General features: G+C 44.8%; 1 protein-coding gene across 1 annotated transcript in view; it reads left to right on the top strand.

Annotated features, from left to right (window-relative positions):
- Window positions 1–458: 458 nt before the first annotated feature.
- LOC119977218 overlaps window positions 459–25,047 on the top strand; it is a 469,907-nt gene continuing 445,318 nt past the window's right edge. Inside the window, exons 1-2 of the mRNA XM_038817936.1 lie at window positions 459–560; window positions 1,163–1,221. The gene's annotated coding sequence lies outside the window, so the exon portion shown is untranslated. The remainder of the gene's footprint in view (window positions 561–1,162; window positions 1,222–25,047) is intronic.

The raw sequence follows: 25,047 nt of genomic DNA, 5'->3' as shown, positions 1-25,047 counted from the left end.
TGCAAATACCCTAATAAAAAAAATATATTTTTAAAAATTGTTACTGATAGTTGTTCTGTATATGTTATAGCCATTTAAAAAGAAAATCGCTAATCTAAATGCTCCTTAATGTCCAAAGATGTGCAGGTTAAGTGGAGTTAAGGGGATAGGGCGGGGGAGTGGTCCTAGGTGGGGTGCTCTTTCAGAGGGTCGGTGCAGACTCCATGGGCTATGATTCTTTCGTCAGGCACAAATTTAACCAGTTTTGTACCCATATCCTCATCAATAACAGTTTAAGTTGCATAGCAAGTATCCTTATAACAATTGCATTAATTTTCAGTAGATTATTAAAGGTAAGTGTTGCTGGCGTCCAGGGTGAGTCGGTAGGAGACGCTGTTGTTCGCAGTTTACCTTTGCAGTGTTTGGTGGACTGTGGGATCCAGCGCGGACCGGGAGGGTACAAACTGCTGCCAATCCGAGCTGATCCGGTCCGGTCTTTCCCGAGCGGTCTTTGCAGCGCTGGCCAAGCGGCGGCTGTGATTTGCTTGTGATAATAGCTTCAGCTCTGCACCGGAGCGCAGGTAAGCTGCTCTTTACACTGATCTTCGCTTAGTCCATGGCGGAAGGTATGCCCGGGGTGTAGTGTCGATGCAGGGGAGGAAGCCCCGGTGGTCGGGTAGCAAACACTGATTTGCGGAAACGGGATCAAAGGTTGCAGTCTGTGCAGGGGCAACATCTGCGGAAACACCACAGCTGTCAGCTGAGGTGCTTTGTGGACAGATGTGCGAAATGTGGCAATAACTCCCTCGCTTTCCCCTGTACAGGCAGGGAGGCAGCGACTTGCCATTCAGTTGTGTTTACAGTGCATCGCTGGCAGAGGCGAAATGTGGCTGATCCTTCCATCCAGGAGGGAGCCGCAGTTTCAAAATCGCAGTTGATTTTCTCCCAACATCGGAAAGTTGTGCGGGGGTTTCGAGAACAAACAAAAGCATCGGAAAAAGCCTGAAGGAAAAAATCCTACTTGTGATGAACATTTTGGCTTTACTGGACATTGAAGGGAAAATATCAGTAACAGGCTCGTTAATAAATAGTATAGTTGTTTAAATTCATAATATTCTATTGCACAACTTCTTGGAATTGTGACCATCAACTTCAACCCCAATAACATTCTCTTTTGTTACAGGAGTAATACGTTGTTTTAAGATCTTGACTCTATTTTCGCCACTAAATCTGCTGTTCCTGGTAAGTTGTTTCTTGTCACTTAAGTGTGGCCCTATCAGTGTATCCTGCAATTGATGTGAACTTAGATGTAGTATTTGATTTGAGATATAAAACAATCAAATTATCCAATACTTTGCTAATCAGGTGCACTCGGTTTGGTCGAGAATAGCTTTAATTCTGGTAGGTGCCTTTCACGGTCTCTTTGATCTATATGTAGCTACAGACATAACGAGTTAGTTATTTAATCCGTACGTTTTGCTCCAAGCAGTGATAAAATTGGCAGTGAGGGAGTTATTTTGGCTAAGAGTTTTACAGTGCTAGGGTCGGGGTAAGTGCTCAATTTAGTGCTGTTAGATGTTAAATATGGAAGTGTTAAATCCTATACTGTGAAGGTGCACTGAATTAATGAAAAGTTGAAATAAAACCTCAAGTGAGGTAATTTTCTCAGTCGCATTAAAGGACCCGCCATGGTCCATTACAGGAGATTATATTACAGCACAAGTATTTAACATGTGCTTTTCTGACTTGCTAAGCTCTTTTATTTGGGTATCGGTGTTGGTTTAAAACCCTCAATTAGCACTGTTGAAAAATCATCGACAATATCCTTGCAGTTGTTTGTTTACAAATCTGGTGGCGGGTGTCTCGCGTCTTTCTTTAAACGTCTGTAGAGATCCTGTTCATAACATGAACAAAGGTGGCTGTCAATGAAAAGTAATGTATTTTAAAAAAAAAGTTTTCTTGACTTCTGAGAGGAACTTGCCGGAGTGCTTTCAGAAACTTATCATACAAAAAGGATTTCGGGTTCATTTAAACCTGGGACGCACAAAATGTTGAAACGCCGATAGCACATGGTACAGCTTGCGCCTGTCTTTTCCCCATAGGGAGGGCTGGAAACCAGCGGGTGGGCCACTGTGGGGCACTCTCATGCACGACTCAGTACGTCGATTGGCAAGGACCAGAGGCCAGCCACTGCCCATCCACTTGGCTGAAGGATATGTCGAATGGAGTGGGAGTTTCAGAAGATGGAGGAAAATAAATAAAATATTTCTGAAATAATAAAATGTCTGATAGCATATAGGAATTTTCATTCTAGGAAGCAAATTATTTTGAGGAATACCAATAAACTATATTGTGCATCATTAGAGGCTCACCTCCTCTTCCACCACCCTCACCACTCCCAGTTGTAAGGAGCTCATTGGTTTATTAATGACAAAGAAGCCATAAGTTCAATTGTTTCCGCGCCCCCTCCCTTCACACCAAGTCAAATTCCCATGCTGCCTCTCACCTTTGTCTGAATCCCCTTCCTTCACAGTTTAACTGCCATCCCCATATCTACCTACATCGTGCTTATCTCATTTAGGGGCCCGACCTCCTCCTGCTCCTTCGATCCCATTCGTATTAAACTTCTGATTGCTAGTTCTTTTTTCTAGCCCACATGCTAGCGAAGATTACAAATGACCCGCTCTCCTCCAGTACTGTTTCGCTACCTTACAAAATAGCCATTATCATCCTCCTTCGAAAATAATGAAATCTCTCTTGTCTTTGCAAACTATCAGCCCACCTAAAACCTCTGTTTCCTCTTAAAACTCTGGAAGATGTTATTGTCTTCCAGCTCCATGCCTTGCATAACACAGTTTGAAACTCCATAGACAAATTTATGCTTCTCTCCTATTGTCCCATAATGTGTATGAAATGTAAAACAATAATTACTTTAAAATTAGCAATTTTCAGAATTATTCTAGCATTTCTCATGAGTCAGGAATGCTATTTAGTGATAGAATATAGAGATTTTAAATGAAAGAGATTGCAACTTTTATAAAGGGGAGCACAATATGTTGCTCTGGGTATTTTGTAGCGAGATGCACATTTTGACATGCTGGTGTGGTCACAATGTGATTGTTCTGTTGCTTTTTTATTGATTATTCAAGTAAGTAGAAAGGATTTTAAAACCTCAATCCAAAATACAGCTATATTCAACCTATATTAAACAGTGCAATAAAACAGTATTTTGCATTATAGCTAACTTGAAGCATTGGAGGAAAGACCTGTTAACATTCTTTTTATTAAAGGCACCTTAAGAAAACATTTTCCATTGAATCAAACTCCAACTGCACTCTTAAAAAATGGAAATCAGAGTCTGCAATCTTTTGAATTTAATTTAACCTTAAATTAAGTCTCTTATTAATTGATTATTCTAAATGCTATGTAAACATTGGAAGCCTGGAGCATCTTTGAGTCTGTGCTTGCTGCCTCTCTCCAGGCATTACTGTAATAAACTAAGCAGCCAGATTGACCAGCTGGGAGAAATAGCTTGCATGTGTGCTGGCTGTAGGAATGGGGAATGGACGACAATTAGGTGCCATTAGAACCTTCTCCTAAGTTTACGGATTCAACTATCACAAGTTTTAAAAAAAATTTAGATTACCCAATTATTTTTTCCAATTAAGGGACAATTTAGCATGGCCAATCCACCTACTCTGCACATTTTTGGGTTGTGGGGGCGAAACCCACGCAGACACGGGGAGAATGTGCAAACTCCACACGGACAGTGACCCAGAGCCGGGATCGAACCTGGGACCTCAGAACTATCACAAGTTAAAATGCACTGAAGAAGGGATGGTTCTTAAACTCTGTTTAACTTCAGTTTTGGCCTCAAACAAGGGTACTTTCACTGTTAACAAGTCTTACAAGATCAGGTTACAGTCCAACAGGTTTGTTTAGAATCACTAGCTTTCGGAGCACAGCTCCTGCATCAGGTGAAGGAGCTGCGGTCCGAAAACTAGTGATTCCAAACAAACCTGTTGGACTTTAACATGGTGTTATAAGACTTCTTACTGTGCCCACCCCAGTCCAACGCCAGCATCTCCACATCATGTTAACAAGTCAGCAGTTGTTTATGTACTTTGGATATACTTTCCTACTATCATTTGAAATGAAATGAAAATGAAAATTGCTTATTGTCGCGAGTAGGCTTCAAATTAAGTTACTGTGAAAAGCCCCTAGTCGCCACATTCTGGTGCCTGTTCGGGGAAGCTGTTACAGAACTGTCCCTCGTAGGCAAAATGCCAGATGCTGAATTAATCATTACCTGATGAATCAGAATTTCCTACCACAACAGTTTGACATTGATTCTGCATTCAATTTAGTGCATTCAATTGCACTCCTTCAGGGGTCAACAATGTGCTTGAAAGCGTTCAAAGGCCATTCAAGCTTGTTAAATTTGTGAAAGCAATCAATAGACATCAAATGCAATCATTAGGCATCAAAACAATCAGGAGGATATCAGTGAAACTTCCTACAGGTTATGATGAGGAAAATAAACAAATCTTACTGCTTATTTTCAAAACATTTTCCAACCTCAATTCTTCCATTTCAGCTGGCATGTTACCCCTTCCTCCTGATTACACCCCAGCACCTCTGCTGTGTCAACTCAGCTAGGGTGACCAACTCTGAGGGGAAAAAAAACAAGCATCAAAGTAAATGTGGCACCATTGATAAATTATGGTGCAGTGGAGTTAAATTTCAAAGTATGTCATGAAATTATAAAACCAGCAAGCCACCAAGGCTCTGCAATAATCTTGGGACTAAACATTGCCACACCCCACCCCACCCAGTCTCAAAGCCTGCACTTACCATCCCTCCCAGTTTCGTGACCTCTGTGCTTTCCACTGACCTTTGTGCCTGAACCTTGGGCCTCCAGCCAAATCCTGGGCCTTAAACCGTGCCCCCCACAGCAGTCCAGGAAACCCCCAGCCCAAAATCTCTCTCCAGCTCACCACTCACCCACGATCCCCAAACTGAATGTAGAACCATAGAATTCCTCCAGTGCAGAAGGAGGCCATTTGGCCCATCGACCTTGCACTGACCCTCTGAAAGAGCACCCTCTGTCAGTCCACTCCCCAGTTCCATCCTTGTAACCCCATCTAACCTGCAAATTTTTGGACACGAAGGAGCAATTTAGCATGGTCAGTTCACCCAGCAAGCACATCTTTAGACTGTGGGAAGAAACCCATGTAGATACAGGGAGAACATACAACTCCACACAGACAGTCCCCGGATGCCGGAATTGTACCCGGGTCTCTGGTGCTGTGAGGCAGCAGTGCTCTCCTGCTGTCATCACTGGTCTACGTCGGCTGGAATACTGCAGCAGTGCAGGCTTTCGCTGTCCCTTCTGGGTCTGATTGGCTTTGTGGCCTGAGCTCTTAGAGGTGGGAGAGAAAGAGAGGAGAGGGAGTGAATGGGGGAGCCGGGTGGGGTGGTAGTTGAGAATGGGGTTATTCAAGGAGTTGGGGGTCAGTTGATCATGAGGGTGGCATTTAGTGGGGGGGGGGGGGGGGGTGAAGGTTCAGTTTGGGGGAGTGGGGGAATCGCAAGGCAGTGAGGTGGGTAGTTGGGAGGTTGGGTGTGGGGGGGGGGGTGGTTGGGGTTTGGGGTAGTCAAGGGATCCAGTGGGGTGTTGGTGTCAATGCTAAAGTTACTGAGGAGTGGTCTTAATCTTTCTCACTTTTCCTGGGTAACTATTCTGCTAAGAAATTTGGAACCATCTGAAGTCCCTGATTTAAATTGGAAAATTGGATGGCTCCAGGCACAAAATAATTGCCCATCAGAGGTTCAAACTTCTCAGGCATTTCCCTTGTGGTCTTTGCCTAGTGGATTTCCAGGGTTTCCCCCAGTGCGTCTTCCTGGATACCTCTGTGGTCCAGTAAACTTCTGGGCCATGGAGAATTGTTTATACAACCGTATGTAAATCTGGTTTAATTCCTTAAGTGCCTGCCAGGAAACCAGCACTCATCATGGAATAGACTAGTTGCTCTGTAAGATTCAAAATATTATATAAATGGTATACTTTTACCACATAAAATTATCGCTGTGGGATCAAAAATCCAAAATCCTAAAATAATCCACTGTATTATTGATAATATTCAAATTTGGTGTGATGAAAAATGCTTTTGAACATTTCTGAGAGATCTAATATAAACACAGATTTCTGTCAAATTTTGTCTGATAACACTCCTGGTACATTTGGATTACTTTAAAAGCACAAAATAAATTCACATTTTTTTAATGAACCCAGTAGTAATTTGCATTGGAGAATTTGTTTAACACACTGTTCCTCCAGTCCTTGTGTCCTGCACTATTACAGTCAACATAGTGATTTGTGCACTGACCCTATGTTAGACAATCAGTACACTGCATGCGCCGTATCAGCTGGGACTTAGAAAAATCTGATGTTTGAAACTTTAGAGCTCCTTTATCACTTTAGGTGAGTTCAATACCTTCTGCTGAGCACTTTGATGCTGATGATGTTGTTTCAGCTTCATTTACTTGTCATTTGATCACCAATGATGTCAGTTGAACACTTTTTTAAAACCGCTTTGAAGGAAAATACATGTTCACAATTGATGTGGTTTGAGTGTGTGCGATTTTATTTGATTTCAACGAGATGTCAAATTATGACAGAATGATCGCTTTGGAATGCAGATCATCGCAAATGAGTAAAATGAACACTGCTGAGCACAGAATGATGTCAAAAATTTCACTGTACCAACATGCATTAGACTTTTGGAAAACTTGCCCATTACTACCATAGAATTATAGAATTTACAATGCAGAAGGAGGCTGTTCAGCCCATCGAGTCTGCACCAGCCTTTGGAATGAGCACCCTACCCAAGCCCACACCCTATCCCTGAACCCAGTAACTCCATCCAACCCAATCCAACCTTTTTGGACACTAACGGCAATTTATCATGGCCAATCCACCTAACCTGCACATTTTTGAACAGTGGGAGGAAACTGGAGCACCCGAGGAAACCCATGCAGACCCGGGAAGAAAGTGCAAACTCCGCACAGACAGTGACAGAAGCCGGGAATCGAACCTGGGACCCTGGAGCTGAGAAGCTTCTGTGCTAACCACTATGCTACCGTGCCCCCCGTGAAATGATTCCAATTTAGTCTGGAACCTCTGGATACAGCAGGATATAAACTGGTTGGAGTCTTGGGCAGAGAAATGGCAGATGGAGTTTGGAGTTTAACCCGGGTAAGTGTGAGGTAATGAACTTTGGAAGGTCCAATATATGTAGGAATTAAACAGTAAATAGAACTCTTGTGAGTACTGACAGGCAGAGCGACCTGGACGTGCATGTCCACCGATCACTGAAAGTGCCAACACATGTGGATAAGGTGGTCAAGAAGGCATATGGCATGCTGGCCTTCATCGGTCGGGGCATTGAATATAAAAATTGGCAAGTCATGTTGCAGCTGTACAGGACCTTTAGTCAGGCCTCATTTGCAATATTGTGTACAATTCTGGTCACCTGCATTACCAGAAGGATATGGATGCTTTTGGAGAGGGTGCAGAAGCGGTTTACTGGGATGCTGCCTAGTATGGAGAGCATTAGCTATGAGGAAAGGTTGGATAACCTCGGTCTGTTCTCACTGGAAAGTCAAGAGTTTCGGAGGCGACCTGTTCGAGGTCTACAAGATTGCGTGGCATGGATAGAGTGGATAGTCAGAAGCTCTTTCCTAGGGTAGGAGAGGCAAGTATTAGGGGACATAGTTTAAAGTGCGTGGGAAAACTATAGAAGAGATGTGCGAGGCAAGATTTTTACACAGAGCGTGCTGCCTGGAAAGGTGGTGGGAGCAGGTATGATAGTGGCATTTAAGGGCCATCTAGACAAATATATGAATAGGGTGGGAATGGAAGGATACAGACTCCGTAAGTCCATATGATTTTTAGTTTAGGTAGGTACCATGGTGGACTGAAGTGTGCTGTATTCTTTGGCCTTTATTCTTTGCTCACTGCTATCAATGTGTGATCTAAATTTGATAGTTCCTGAAAATTGGCAGAGGAATAGCAATGCTGTGTAGATGGCAAGCTAACTTTGAGCTGTCTGTTCATTTGAATAATTTCTGCACACATAGAATCATAGAATCTACCCACATCTGGGGTAAACCACTCTGTTCATAGACTGTATGTGTACAGTGGTCCCAAAATTATAACGTTGTGTCACTGTTTAAAACTAGCCTGCACCTCTTCTAGGGCATTCTGACTCCCGTTGATGCTGGCAGTCGGGCAAGAATTGATTCAGACCTGGAAAAGAGTGAAGAATGACATGACATGGGAGAGAGTATCCTTCTGTGTTTTTTTGAGGCTGCACTGGATGCCTTGGTGGAGGAGGTGGAAGATGGGAGCATTCCTGAAACTATTTGGGCCAGGAGGCTCTTCAAAGGCACACACAAGGCAGATTAACAGGGGAGGTCAATTCCAGCAGTCAAGCCCAACAACTTGAGTGCAGTATTACAAAAAAAAACAGTAACCTCACAAATGGTCAATGTCAGTGAATGCCTCTTTAAATGTCATATCCTATCAAATGCACCACTAGCTTCCGATACTGCTCAAATCACCACAGTGCTTAATTGCCAAAGAATAATCTCTATCAATCGGGACATATGCCAAACATGCATATACTTTACCTCGCCCTCCTAAATTTAGCACTGCTGCAAGCCTCAGACCCACATTTCACAGTGCATGCCCTCCCAGCTACTCAAACATGCCAGCCACAGGTGGCATGTTGCTACAGTGGTTAGCCTTAGTGGCTCACAGTGCCGGAGACCTGGGTTCGTTTCCGACCTCGGGGGAGTTTGCACATTCTCCCTGTGTCTGCGTGGATTTCCCCCAGGATTGAAGTTTCCTCCCACAGACTAAGGATGTGCATGTTGGGTGGATTGGCCATGCTAAATTGCCCCTTGGTGTCCAACGGTTTGGTTGATTAGGGTTACAGGGATTGGGCCAATGTAGGGTACTCTTTCGGAGGGTTGGTGCAGACTCGATGGACTGAATGGTCTCCTTCTGCACTGTAGGAAATTTATGACATCAGCTGGACAGATTGTATGACACTTATTGAAACACTTTCTGCTCTCTTACAAAGCAAGATTTAGGACTTATCACACTATTACAAATTCACTTACAACAGTAAGTTCTTCTGGCATGTGTAGTGGATATTTAGCATGTAATTACTGCAACTTTCCACCTTTTCAATACTGAGACACTCTATTAGAGCAAAGCTTTTGGAGAACGGTAGCACAGTGGTTAGCACTATTGCTTCACAGCACCAGGGTCCCAGGTTCAATTCCCAGCTTGGGTCTCTGTGTGGAATCTGCACATTCTCCCTGTGTCTGCGTGGGTTTCCTCCGTGTGCTCTGGCTTCCTCCCACAGTCCCGAAAGACGTGCTGTTAGGTAATTCGGACATTCTGAATTCTCCTTCCGTGTACCAGAACAGGCACCAGAATGTAGCGACTAGTGACTTTTCACAGTTACTTCATTGCAGGGTTAATGTAAGCCTACATTTGACAACAAAGATTATTAAAATTGGACAGGAGCTTCCTGATTAAAAAATTTTTTAACTGCAAATGTGCAGTTACTGGATGTTGCTGTCCAATTTATTAATTAATAATGGCAAGCGTTGATAACTTCCGCTGTTATTTTTACAACAAAATCTGGGCCACTGTGATTAAGCTGCATTTTGAGATTCAATTTAAACCTGAGCTTCGTTATGATGGTTTAATACATTTTACATAATCCTATGCTCCTGGTTTATTAATGTAATATGGAAGGAGTGCATATGGACAATCAATTTACCAGATGTTCTTCTGTAGTTACTGTTGATGTAGGCATTCCATTTTTCTGTATATATGCTGACCCATATAGTATTGTGATAATAGCTTTGCAAGTAAATCTGATCTCCAAGCAGTTCACTCCTGTTGAAAATAAAATCCCATGTGCTTTGAAGACGGCCTATTTTGAATGCTGAAATAAAAAAAGAGAAGGCTAGAAATACTGTTGGCGTTTGTGGAGAGAGGTAACGGACGGTATTCTCTGCTCCCGGGACTAAGTGGCCGCGCCGTCGTGAACACTGTCGCGTTTCACGACGGCGCGAACAGGGCCCGGACATGACCTATTCGTACGGCTCAGGAGTGGTTCACGCTGCTCCAGCCTCCTTACGCGGTGCCAAATGGGCGCCGCACCAACCCGTGCATGTGCAGTTGGGGCAGCTCATTCCTGCGCATACGCAGTTGGGCCACGCCATCCTGCGTATGCGCGGGGAACTTCTTACGCGCGCCGGACCCTCACCAACATGGCGCCGGGGTTCTGGGGCTGGCTGCGGAAGGGGGTAGGCCTGGGGGGGGGGGGAAGAGGCCAGCCCGCCAATTGGTGGACCCCATCGGAGTCGGAGACCCCCCCCCCCCCAGCGTTCCCGCACAGTTCCCGCCGGCAGCGACCAGGGGTGACGGCGCCGGCGGGACTGTCATTTTTCTCGCCGGCCGCTCGGCCTATCCAGGCCGGAGAATCGCCGCTCGCCGTTTGCTGCGATTCTCTGAGCGGCCCAGCGTGATTCTCACGGTGCTGGTTTCGGGGGGGGGGGGGTGGGAGAATCGCGGGCGGGTGTTGGGGCTGCGTGGCGTGACTCGCACGGCGCCCCGACGATTTCCCACCCGGTGTGGGGGGGGGGGGGGGGGGGGGTGTAGAATACCGCCCAATATTTCTGGTCAATGACTATTATTCTCAATTCACAACTCTGAAAAGTTAGAAATGCAATAGATTTTAAGCCAGTGGTGGGGTAAAGAACAGAAGGTGGGGGGGGGGGGGGGGGGGGGGGGGGGGGGGGGGTCTGCAGTAGAGTGTAAGTTACAGGGTATATTAAATGACAAAATGTTTCCAGGTACGAAAACCAATGAGAGTGGTAAAGTGTAAAGAAACAACTGTCCAGATAAGGTATGAATGGCTAAAATTGCAACCATCTGAATGCAAAGTGAAAGAATAAAGAAAGAAGCAAAACCTGACCGACGCAGAACAAGGTGGAGCAGAGGTTATGATCTGAAGTGGTGTGATGAATAGCAAGGAGGAAAGCCTTGGATTACAGGATGATATAGACTGGCTGGTCACATGGGCAGGACAGTGAGAAATAGAATTTAACCCTGGAAAATGTGAGGTGATACATTTTTGGATGGCCTGACGAGGCAAGGGACTACACAATAAATAGTGGGACGCTAGGAAGTACAGAGAACCAGATGGACCTTGGGGTACATGTCCAAAGATCCCTGAAGGCAGCAGGACAGGTAGATGGTTAAGAAGACATATGGGATTCTTGCCTTTATTAGCCAAGGCATGGGCAGTACGGTTGCACAGTGGATAGCTCTGTGGCTTCACAGCGCCAGCGTCCTAGCTTCGATTCCCGCTTGGTCACTATCTGTGCGGAGTCTTCACGTTCTCCCCGTGTCTGTGTGGGTTTCCTCCGGGTGCTCCTGTTTCCTCCCACAAGTCCCAAAAGACGTGCTATTAGGTTATTTGGACATACTGAATTCTCCCTCTGTGTACCCAAACAGACTACAAGAGCAGGTCAGAAGCTAGGAATCCTGCAGCGAGTAACTCACCTACTGACTCCCCAAAGCCTGTTCACCACCTACAAGGCACAAGTCAGGAGTGTCATGTAAGAGTCCCCAATTGCTGGATGAGTGCAGATCCAACAACACTCCAGAAGCTTGACACCATCCAGGACAAAGCAACACGCTTCACTGGAACCCCTGCCACAAGCATTCACTCCCTTCACCACCTACGCACTGTGGCAACATCAACAAGATGGACTGCAGGAACTCACCTTGGCTCCTTAGGCCACACCTTTCAAACCCATGACCGCTACCATCTAGAAGGACAGAGGCAGCAGATAGCTGGGAGCACCACCACTTGGAAGTTTCCCTCCAAGCCACTCACATCCTGACCTTTTAATGGGGTATTGCTGGCTGGGCCAGCATTTGTATTACCCATCCCTAATTGTCCTTGAGAAGGTGGTGGTGAACTGCTGCCTTGAATTGCTGCAGGTCATGTGATATAGATACATCCACAGTGCTGTTAGGCAGGGTGTTCTAGAATTTAAACCTAGTGACAGTGAAGGAACCGCGATATTGTTCCAAGTGTGTGGCTTGGAGGGAACATTGAAGATGGTGGCGGCCCCATGCATCTGTTGCCTTTAGGTCCTTCTAGGCGGTAGAGGTTGTGGGTGACCTCATTTTCCGCTATGTGATTCCGTGCATATCATCACTCTATGTCATTTTGAGCAGAAAATACTTTTCGTACTGTGTTTAAAACCACCGGTTTCCCATTTATTTTGCAGTATATATCAAATCAATGTAGAGCAACGTCTTTTTTTTATATGAAAGCAGTTTCTATCAGATGCTGAACTAAGGGTTCAAACATCAATCATGGAATCTCTTGTTTAAGTTATTTTGTTGAAATGTTAGGTTGTAACTCAGAAGAAACAAATGTATTTAGGAAAAGTTTGAATTGCGTTGCTTTTTTCTGGGAAGCAGAGCACTCAAGGCTCTAGACTGAATAGAGACCAATGATTTGATTCCTCGGAAAATGGACAATGTCTTTGCAAAGCTCACCATTTGTCTTGCAGCATGAAAATCGCAGCAGCCATAATTTATTTTTGTAATGGAGTTCGCTTAAGCTTCTGGGGAGATTATGCTGGCTTTGCGCGCACACAGTACAATGTCAGGAGGTTATCAACTCTCTGATGGTGTATTCAATGTGCATTGTACATCTTCCTGGTTAAATTTGCCAAGGCAGTAGAATTCCGCACACCAACGGAATTCCCAGTAGTGTAGTCAGCTATACTCCTATCACCACGCTTCCTCTAAAACTTTAGTGGTGTGTGTGCATGTGATACGTATTTCTGCTCCCTGAACAGGCAGGTAATCACTGATGCATGCAACATTAATGGCTATAGTTAAATTCCATTGTTCCATGCATGGCTGTTTAATTAATTATTCAAGTATACATGCATCAATCAAAAGCAATTTGCATTTATGTAGTGCCTTTAATGTAGTAAAGACATTCTTAAAGCACTTCCCAGAAGAGGTATCAAAAATAATTTGAAACATGAGATATTGGTGAATTTTAAATCACAGAAATTGACGGTGCGTCTCCAACCCGCCAATTTCTGTGTTTAGTTGCAGCTTGTTAGGCTGTGTGCAAGCAGCCCCTTCTTAAGAATCAGACTGTCAATTGCAGCATGTTAATCGTTCAATTACTGTGGTGTTAATATAGCTTATGTGGGGCTACAGGTTTCTCGGGTTTCCTGGAATTTGCCAGTGAAAGCAAGGCAAGACCACAATGGCATTTCAGGGGGTTGAAGACATGACCGGAAAGTATGCCATTAAGTATTGAAACGCCACAGCTGCTTTCTTCCCTGACTGGATGAAAGGTTTCTTTCACTGTTCTTGTGATGCGAGGCAATTTACAACTTTGTAGTGTCATGCCCTGTGGAGTGATGTCATAACTTTTGAAATATGAACTTTACTCAGCGTAGAATCTTTTGGAACAGACTTTTCTTTTTAAATGGACAAATGTGCTGCAAACGATGGCTGTTGAAGTCATGTGACCTGATCTGCAAATTCAAAAAGTTCACCGTCACACAAGGATAAAAGGATACATTCCAGGCTAAGAGGCGTCAGCCACTCATATTCTGACACCATCCAAAAGATATTCCTGAACTGATTGGGTCTTTGCAAAAGAAAGACAGTGACTGGGTGAAATTCTCCCAAAATATTTTGATATGTAATCTCTGGAGGAAAACGAGATGCGACTCTTGCCAGGTGGATCAGCCCGATCTTGATCACAATCCACTTGCGCCCACACTTGGAAATTTATGTGGAGAGAAGGTTGATTTGCACCGTGGGACCAGAAGAAGCCATTTCTAAAGGGTGCCCCTAACACTACCCCCTCTCCCCAAGTGAGTAACACTTTGCTATGAGCTCACCAAAGACCCCACCCCCCCCTAAGTCACCCTCCTCAGGTTGGCACTGTTGGGATGCTGGGGCATTGCCAGCTTGGTACTGACAGGGTGCTGGGGAAGTGCCAGTTGACACTGCCAGAGTGCTAGGGGGCAGTTCTGGAGAGAGAACCTGGCCTTTCGAGGAAGCAATTCTGAACAAAGAAACAGCCTCTTTTTTAAAAAAAGCTGCCTTTAGAAACAACACCTGCTCAAAAGAGGAAGCACTTCAGAGCTAATAGACCATGAAGACCTATAAAAACCAAAAAAGCTAATCGCTTCTTTGAAATAGCCTGGACCTGTCTATCAAGAAACTTGTAAAAGATAATGGGCCATAAAATTGATGTAAATAATGCAGTTCAAAGGTTTTAGGCTTCTCAGCAAGCCCAGAGGCTTGAAAAAACTAAAGACGAATGAAATTTGTATGTGAAAATAGCACTTCAAAAGGGAAGACTTTTACAGTCAATGAGAACAGTAACCTACAACTGGAAAAACAAAAGGAATTGTCCATAATTCATGTAATTGTTATGGAAAACATGCGTTGCAGGCCTAATGGAATTCACATCTTCACTCCACTCCTGAAGTGTAGTTTAGGTATATTTAATAGCTGAAATCACAGCAGTGTTTTTTAGAATTCACCAACCACTCCCACAAGTGGGAAGTTACCCAGGCGCAAATCACTACTGGTCGCTAACAGATGTCAGGGATGTGGTGATGTGCATCACTGTAAATACACAAGGGGTTAATGTGAACACACCTACACCTGGCTAGACACTAGAGGGAGCACCGGAGACATCATAACACACAGTCAACCAATAGGTCAGTAAGATAGGACACGACCAATGGGCATTCAAGATACACACAGAGGTGACACTACCACAGGGGGGCATTACACCAACCCATATATAAGGACACAGCATACATGATCTTCCTCTTTTCAGTGGAGACACTTAGTGAGTACACAGGGTTGATTGAAACACATCACACCCACCACATGGATTGTAGCAGACTGGTTTGTCAGTCTGAGTAGCTATAGCAGGATTAACAGGAGAGTCGAGTCCAAGTAGGAGAATTGTTAACAGTTTAATAAATGTGTTAAAGCTATCTCCAAGTCTGAACCTTCCTTTGTCAGAGTGTACATCAAGGAAGCAGCTTATGCTCTGTCAAGAGCATAACAAAACAAGGGACACTGAAGGGAAGCAAGGGCATAAGCACCCTCTCTACACTTACCTCCATTGTGCTGAGGGGGGGGGGGTTCGAGAAGGGGGCTTTGAGCCAGGTGGAGGGGCTCAGGTTGGGTGTCTTTTTCACAATGGGGTCATGTGGCAAGTCTTCCCTCTGTAGCCTTGAAAAGTTTTTGTCTCTCCCAGAATATCAAGTTCAAAAGATCTGTCAGATGAAGGTCTTCCCTTTTGAAGTGCTATTTCCAAAAGGAGAAGGAGAACTCCCATCTGACAGGACTGTACCTACATGGATGGCAGTAGTTCAAATAGGTGACTCACCACCACCTTCTCAAGGACATTTAGGGATGGGCAACAAATAATCTTGTGATGCCCACCTGTGGAGGCTTTAAAAAAAAAACACCACAGATGCTAGTTGTGGTCAGGCACTCTGGTTTGCTTCCAGTTTCAGGGCATCATTGACTTGTAGCAATCAAGGCACTCCCAGATCACTTGGGTATGTTTAGCTACCCCAAGGGCTTCCATTCTATCAATATGGATCTGGTGTACAACACAGAAAGATATTTGTACAGGTGTGCACAAGATTCATGTGATGCTGCAGTCAATTTTCCTGATCTCATCGCAGCAGACATATGGGCTGTGTGCTTGGAGATGAGGGGTACTCACTTACAACATGGCTGATGATATCAGCGAGGAACTCAACCAGCAAGGCCAGGAGTGGTACAATGAAAGACAAATGACAGCCAGATATGTTATTGGATGAGCTGGTGGCATGCTGAAGGTGCAACAGGTGCCTGGACAGATCTGCAGGTGATTTTCAATATGTCTCAATCAGGGTCTGCAGAATAGTTGTGACATGCTGCAGTCTGCCAAACGTTGGATAGCAGTGAGGTTTGGACCTGCAGGATGGAGAAGATACAAGGTACAGAGTCCCTTCAGTTGCTTTTAAGAAGGAGATAAATGTGATGTGGCCAAGGCACCAGCAATGGCATATGTTGTTGCCCTGCTTGCTCCCGTTATTGTGAGGTTAACTTGGGCTCCATTAGTCCACCTGTCTGACAACAATGTCACATACCCCAACCAAGCTTTCCGTTCACAGCCCAATTGCTTAACATTAATGCATCTCTTACTATTCGTCACGTGTGAAAAAGCCACTTTAGACAGCAACCAAGAATAAAGGGAAGTGATGGAAACAAAAATTAAATAGAGGGTTACCAATTTAATATTGTGTAACATACCTTTGTGTAACTACAAATCTTTACTCTTCCTTTTCCTACCACTTCTATCTGTTGCAATCGCTGAGGCTTCAGCCAAGACAGGATTTGCAGATCCCTACTCTGACTGCTAAGATATGCTTGGCTGACTTTGTATTAGAGTCCATGAGGGCCACGCTAAAGAATGCTTCACCTGTATCTGTGCAGGGGTAGACTGGACCATGAGGATACAAGACAGATTATAGGTTATTGACTGAAGATGGAACATCGCAGGGGAGAAATGGAAACACTTTGATTCGAGTCCTAACTTCCATGCCTCTTTAACCAACAACGCTCTCTTGATCCACCCACACTTCCCTGTTGGTAACCAACAGGATTCTTCCACTTGTTAGTACAGAACAGTATCGCCCTTGAACCGTTGCAGCACCAGCATTGTGAACAAAGAACTACCGTTGAATGTATGCACTCCATTCTGCTACTTCCTTGTGTTCTGCTCCAAATGCCTGAATCCATCAAATTCCATGCTTGCAATGTTCCTTTATTCTGGAACTGAAATCATTTATACGCTAAATTTCCGTGCCTGCTCAACCTAGTTGGTTGGGGAGGCTGTAAATAATGTGATCATGAAGTGGCTGGATCCATAAACGGCTGACATGTGCTGGACCTACTTCTGGGTCACTTGCAAATTACTGGATCTGACCCCCACCCACTCTCATTTCGTCAGCAACCTAAACTTCACCCATGAGGGCAGGTGACCAAAAGCTCGATCAGAGATAGGTTTGAACTTTAAGTCACTTAAGGAGAAGTGAAAGGTGGAGAGACTTGTGGAAAACTTACAGCACAGGAACAGGCCCTTCGGCCCTCCAAGCCTGCGCTGATCCAGATCCTCTATCTAAAACTGTCACCTATTTTCTAAGGATCTGTATCCCTCTGCTCCCTGCCCATTCGGGTATCTGCCTAGATACATCTTAAATGAAGCTATTGTGCCCGCCTCTACCATCTTCGCTGGCAATGCGTTCCAGGCACCCACCACCCTCTGCATAAAGAACTTTCCACGTATATCCCCCTGAAACTTTTCCCCTCTCACCTTGAACTCGTGACCCCTAGTAATTGGGGAAAAAGCTTCTTGCTATCCACCCTGTCTATACCTCTGATGATTTTGTAGACCTCAATGAGGTCCCCCCTCAACCTCTGTCTTTATAATGAAAATAATCCTAATCTACTCAATCTCTCTTCATAGCTAGCGCCCTCCATACCAGGCAACATCCTGGTGAACCTCCTCTGCACCCTCTCCAAAGCATCCACATCCTTTTGGTAATGTGGTGACCAGAACTGTACACAGTATTCCAAATGTGGCTGAACTAAAGTCTTATACAACTGTAACATGACCTGCCAACTCTTGTACTCTATACACCTTCCGATGAAGGAAAGCATGCCGTATGCCTTCTTGACCACTCTATCAACCTGCACAGCCACCTTCAGGGTACAATGGACCTGAACACCCAGATCTCTTTGTACATCAATTTTCCCCAGGGCTTTTTCATTTACCTTATAGTTCGCTCTTGAATTGGATCTTCCAAAATGCATCACCTCGCATTTGCCCGGATTGAACTCCATCTGCCATTTCTCCGCCCAACTCTCCAATCTATCTATATTCTGCTGTATTCTCTGACAGTCCCCTTCACAATCTGCTACTCCACCAATCTTAGTGTCATCTGCAAACTTGTTAATCAGACGACCTAAACCTTCCTCCAGATCATTTATGTATGTCACAAACAACAGTGGTCCGGCTGGTCTCGCACAGTGGGCTAAGACAGCTGACTTGTAATACAGAACAAGACCAGCAGCGCGGGTTCAATTCCCGTTCCAGCCTCCCCAAACAGGCACCGTAAGGTGGTGACTAGGGACTTTTCACAGTAACTTCATTGAAGCCTACTTGTGACAATAACCTATTATTATGTATTAGTGAGAGGCAGCATGGTTTTGTGAAGGGGAGGTTGTGTCTCACTAACTTGATAAAGTTTTGCGAAGAGGTCACAAAGATGATTGATGCAGGTAGGGCAGTGGATGTTGTCTATATGGACTTCAGTAAGGCCTTTGACAAGGTCCCTCATGGTAGACTGGTACAAAAGGTGAAGTCACACGGGATCAGTGGTGAGCTGGCAAGGTGGATACAGAACTGGCTAGGTCATAGAAGGCAGAGAGTAGCAATGGAAGGGTGCTTTTCTAATTGGAGGGCTGTGACTGGTGGTGTTCCGCAGGGATCAGTGCTGGGACCTTTGCTGTTTGTAGTATATATAAATGATTTGGAGGGAAATGTAACTGGTCTGATTAGTAAGTTTGCAGATGACACAAAGGTTGGTGGAATTGCGGATAGCGATGAGGACTGTCCGAGGATACAGCAGGATTTAGATCATTTGGCGACTTGGGCGGAGAGATGGCAGATGGAGTTTAATCCGGACAAATGTAAGGTAATGCATTTTGGAAGGTCTAATGCAGGTGGGGAATATACAGTAAATGGTAGAACCCTCAAGAGTATTGAAAGTCAGAGAGATCTAGGTGTACAGGTCCACAGGTCACTGAAAGGGGCAACACAGGTGGAGAAGGTAGTCAAGAAGGCATACGGCATGCTTGCCTTCATTGGCCGGGGCATTGAGTATAAGAATTGGCAAGTCATGTTGCAGCTGTATAGAACCTTAGTTAGGCCACACTTGGAGTATAGTGTTCAATTCTGGTCACCACACTACCAGAAGGATGTGGAGGCTTTGGAGAGGGTGCAGAAGAGATTTACCAGGATGTTGCCTGGTATGCAGGGCATTAGCTATGAGGAGCGGTTTGTTCTCACTGGAACGATGGAGGTTGAGGGGCGACCTGATAGAGGTCTACAAAATTATGAGGGGCATAGACAGAGTGGATTGTCAGAGGCTTTTCCCCAGGGTAGAGGGGTCAATTACTAGGGGGCATAGGTTTAAGGTGCAAGGGGCAAAGTTTAGAGTAGATGTATGAGGCAAGTCTTTTTACACAGAGGGTAGTGGGTGCCTGGAACTCGCTGCGGGAGGTGGTGGTGGTGGAAGCAGGGATGATAGTGACATTTAAGGGGCATCTTGACAAATATATGAATAGGATGGAAATAGAGGGATACGGACCCAGGAAGTGTAGAAGATTGTAGTTTAGTCGGGCAGCATGGTCGGCACGGGCTTGGAGGGCCGAAGGGCCTGTTCCTGTGCTGTACTTTTCCTTGTTCTTTGTTCACTGATCCCTGTGGAACACCACTGGTCACAGTTCTCCATTTTGAGAAACTCCCTTCCACTACTACTCTGTCTCCTGTTGCCCAGCCAGTTCTTTATCCATCTAGCTAGTACACCCTGGACCCCATGAGACTTCACTTTCTCCATCAGCCTACCATGGGGAACCTTATCAAATGTCCATGTATATGACATCTACAGCCCTTCCCTCATCAATCAACTTTGTAATTTCCTCAAAGAATTCTATTACGTTGGTAAGACATGACCTTCCCTGCCCAAAACCATGTTGACTATCACTGATAAGCCCATTTTCTTCCAAATGTGAATAGATCCTATCCCTCAGTATCTTCTCCAGCAGCCTCCCTACCACTGATGTCAGGCTCACCGGTCTATAATTACCTGGATTATCCCTGCTACCCTTCTTAAACAAGGGGACAACATTAGTAATTCTCCAGTCCTCCTGTACCTCACCCCTGTTCAAGGATGCTTCAAAGATATCTGTTAAGGCCCCAGCTATTTCCTCTTTCACTTCCCTCACTAACCTGGGACAGATATCATCCAGACCTGGGGACTTGTCCACCTTAATGCCTTTTAGAATACCCAACACATCCTCCCTCCTTATGCCGACTTGACCTTGAGTAATCAAACATCTATCCCTAACCTCAACATCTGTCATGTCCCTCTCCTCGGTGAATACCGATGCAAAGTACTCGTTAAGAATCTCACCCATTTTCTCTGACTCCACACATAACTTTCCTCCTTTGTCCTTGAGTGGGCGAACCCATTCTCTAGTTGCCCTCTTGCTCCTTATATATAAATAAAAGGCTTTGGGATTTTTCTTAACCCTGTTTGCTAAAGATATTTCAAGACCCCTTTTAGCCCTCTTGATTCCTCATTTCAGATTGATATTCTTCCAAAGCTTCGTCTGTCTTCAGTCGCCTAGACCTTATGTATGCTTCCTTTTTCCTCTTAGCTAGTTTCACAATTTCACCTGTCCTCCATGGTTCCCTAATTTTGCCATTGCTATCCCTCATTTTCACAGGGACATATCTGTCCTGCACTCTAATCAGCCACCCTTTAAAAGCCTCCCACATATCAAATGTGGATTTACCTTCAAACAGCTACTCCCAATCCATATTCCCCAGCTCCTGCCGAATTTTGGTATAGTTGGCCTTCCCCCAATTTAGCACTCTTCCTTTAGGACCACTCTTGTCTTTGTCCATGAGTATTCTAAAACTTACAGAATTGTGATCACTATTCCCAAAGTAATCTCCCACTGAAACTTCAACCACCTGGCCGGGCTCATTCCCCAACACCCAGGTCCAGTATGGTCCTTTCCCGAGTTGGACTATTTACATACTGCTTTAAAAACCCTCCTGGATGCTCCTTACAAATTCTGCTCCATCTAGACCTCTAACATTAAGTGTATCCCAGTCAATGTTGGGAAAATTAAAATCTATCACCATCACCCTGTTGCACCTACATCTTTCCATAATCTATTGACATATTTGTACCTCTATCTCACGCTCGCTGTTGGGAGGTCTGTAGTACAGCCCCAACATTGTTACCGCACCCTTCCTATTTCTGAGCTCTGCCCATATCGCCTCACTGCTCGAGTCCTCCACAGTGCCCTCCTTCAGCACAGCTGTGATATCCTCTCTGGCCAGTAATGAAACTCCTCCACCCCTTTTATCTCCCTTTCTATCCCGCCTGAAGCAACCAAGTCTCAGTAATAGCAATAACATCATACTCCTAGGTACTAAACCAAACCCTAAGTTCATCTATCTACTACACTTCTTGCATTAAAACAAATGCACCTCAGACCACCAGTCCCTTTGCGTGCCTACTCTTCCCCTTAGTCACACTGACTTCATGATCTAGTTCCTTACAGGCTTTAGTTACTACCTACTTACTGTCCACTAACCTCCTCATTTGGTTCCCATCCCCTTGCCACATTAGTTTAAACCCTCAACAACAGCGTTAGTAAAAGCACCCCCAAAGACATTGGTTCCAGTCCGGCCCAGGTGTCGACCGTCCAATTTGTAGTAGTCCCACCTCCCCCAAAAGGCTCCCAAAAATCTGAACCCCTCCCTCCTGCACCATTTCTAGAGCTTGAGGCCGAGACATTGTGAAACCAAGTGTTGTTGTGAGGAGCCATTACAGGGGTAATGGGGGGGGGGGGGGGGGGGGGGGGGGGGGATGAGGAGGCCATCCAACTGCCAGAATGTCTGATGAGGGACCAAAGAGCTTATTTCATAGAATGCTGTTGAACATAATTAGAAGCATGGTTATAAAATCACAAAGCTGTTTTTGTGTCACATCTACTTTTAGAAAGCCGAAATAGAAATGGAGATCACTTTCCTCGCTGCTTATTTTATGACCCAATAAAGTTCTGAAATATTTTTGTTTTTTTATTCTTTCATGGGATGTGGGTATTGCTGGAAAGACCAGCATCTGTTGCCCTTGAAATAAATAGCTTGCTGGGCTATTTAAGAGGGCAGTTAAGAGTCAACCACATTGCTGTGGATCTGGAGTCATATATAGGCCAGAGCCAGGTAGGGATAGCTTTCCTTCCCTTAAGGACATTGGTTAGTGAAGCAGGTGGATTTCTACAACAATTCCAGATTTATATTTTTAAAATATTTTATTCAGGCATTTTCATAAAAGAACAAACCAAAGCAGAAGTAAAATTATACAACATTATATCAACACCCACTCCTTCCCCTGCTCCCCAAACATGCCCCCTCCTCCCGTTCTGCCCTCCTCTTCCCTCTTTGCTGACTCTCAATCCTCCTTAAAAGAAGTCAATGAACGGCTTTCATCTCTGAGCGAACCCATCAACTGACCCCCTTGGGATGAAATTGGCCATCTCCAGCCTCAGGAATTCTGCCAGCTCGCTCACCCATTCCCACGCTTTCGGCAGCTCGGAGTCCTTCCATATCTGGCTATCGGGGAGGGAAAGGCCAAGACATCGGCCTATCTCGCCCCCTGGACTCTGGATTTCCGACACCCCAAATATGCTTCCTCTGGACTCGGGGCCACCTTTACCCCCAACACCTCGGACATGACCTCGAACCCCTGCCAGAACCCATCCAGCGTCGGACATGCCCAAAACATGTGGACATTATTTGCAGGCCTCTTTGTGCACTACCCACACCTGTCCTCTATTCCTCTATACTCATCCACGCAGCCATCAGATGTGTCCTGTCAATTACTTTACACTGACTAAGGCTTTGCCTCGCACACAAAAGAGGGTGCATTCAACCTTCGCAGGGCCGCCTCCCACGTCCCGGCCTCCACCTCCCAACCCAGCTCCTCTTCCCACTTCCGCTTTATGTCGCAATCCATCAGCTCCTTGCAGACCTCGGACACCACCCCCCCCTCCCCTCTGTCGCCTCCTTCGACAACACCTCGTCTTGTAAATCCAAGGGCGGCAACCCGAGAAAGGATGGCACTTCTCTCCTCATAAAATCCTGAACTTGCAGGTACCTGAAACCATTCCGCCTGGGCAGCTCATACTCTTCCTCCAAGTCCTCTAATTTCACAAAGCTACCCCCTACAAACGGGTCCCCAAATTGCTCAATCCCTGCCTGCCGCCACCTCCGAAATCTCGCATCATGAACCACCCCCCCCCATTGCAAACCTATGGTTATCATAGATCAATGCCTACACCGAGGCGGCCTCCAGTTCAAAATGCTACCTCCACTATCCCCATATCCTCAAGGCCAACATCACCACTGGGCTCACTGAGTATCTGGCAAGCAAGAATGGCAGAGGCGCTGTTAACAATGCCCTTATGCTTGATCCTTCCCCAAGCCCACTCCTCCCCCACTACCCATTTCCTGACTGATGTACGCCGCCCTGTCGTAGTTCATTATATTCAGCAACTCCAATTCACCCCCCAACCCTCCGCTCCAAAAAGGCCCTAATGAACCGCAGGGTCTCCCCGCCCACACAAACTTAGATATCAGCGCGTTTACCTTCTTAAAGAACAACTGCATGACAAAGATTGGGAGGTTCTGAAATATTATCGGGAACCTTGGCAGCATGTCATCTTTCAATTCCATATTTATTATCTGAATTCAAATTCCATCCACATGAATCTGGGTCTCTGGACTACCAGTCCACCCCCCCCCCCCCCCCCCCTCCCCGCCGCCCCATATGGTAAGATTTTATATATATATACATTAGTGTGTATATGTGTGTGTGTGTATATGTATATGTGTGTGTGTATATGTATATATGTGTGTGTGTATATGTGTGTGTGTATATGTATATGTGTGTGTGTATATGTATATGTGTGTGTGTGTATATGTATATGTGTGTGTGTATATGTATATATGTGTGTGTGTATATGTATATGTGTGTGTATAAGTATATGTGTGTGTGTAACACCATGAGAAATGAAATGCTAAATCGCATTTATCAATGTATATAATGAATGTGTGCCTGTTCTTTGTCATTATTTTCTGAGTAAACTTTGTTCCTTTTTTGGCAAGTACCCAGCAAAGAATGTGATTCTGACTAATTCCCTCTGTCATATCACCACAACCAGAAGAATGAATTCTGTGAACAGGTAGATGATTTGTGGCCTGTAGAAAATGGATGTAACTGCAATATTGGGTTGATATTTCTGCCTCAGGGTAACGGATGGCTTCATCCATCCAAGCTGAGGCCTCCAGTGTCTGATTTTTTTTTTAAGCTTTCATGGGTATAAAAGCTACGAGTCAGCCATCACTGTTGATAAATGGTTCATGTGAAAGTCACAATTCTACCTGTAAAATCCCACTCTACTTTCCATTTTTCCACACTTAGTCTGACTGACATCTTTAATCCCTGACAAACCTTATTGTTGACTGCCAGCAAGCCCTTCTTCCGAGTTACTGCCAAGTTGCTCACTCAACAATGACAGAAAAATTTGTAGAAGCTATTATACTGCATAAATTATCATTTATAATAAATTTCACAGACATTCAGATTTTCCAATCTCCCCAGGAAAATATGGTTGCAATAATGGTCTTGTTTTAGAGGATTACCTTCAACATCTATATGCACGTTATCCTGCTTTCTGTGCTACGGGTGATTGTAGTTTTCCTTTAGCTGGTGGTGTTAATACATCGATGCCGGTTTTATCTTTCCATTAAGAGGCACGAATCAGTATTTATGGAGAAGGTAAAATTGATGCCTGAGCAATGCCATGGGAGATTCTGTAGCACATACAGAAAATAAAAGTCTTGATCTAGCAATTCAACATGGTCAATTTCACCAAATTTGAATGAGTGAGTTGGGACTTTTACTTGTTGATGCTCTGCTGCTGAGCTTCATTTCTATAATTAGTAAAGTAAGCTTGTTTAAATATCCACTGGCGATTCTCCA

The sequence above is a fragment of the Scyliorhinus canicula genome, chromosome 14 (assembly GCF_902713615.1).
Source record: "Scyliorhinus canicula chromosome 14, sScyCan1.1, whole genome shotgun sequence".
NCBI classification, from domain to species: Eukaryota; Metazoa; Chordata; class Chondrichthyes; order Carcharhiniformes; family Scyliorhinidae; genus Scyliorhinus; species Scyliorhinus canicula.
Note: the sequence above shows the minus strand (reverse complement) of the source record. Positions and strands in the feature narration are given on the sequence as shown.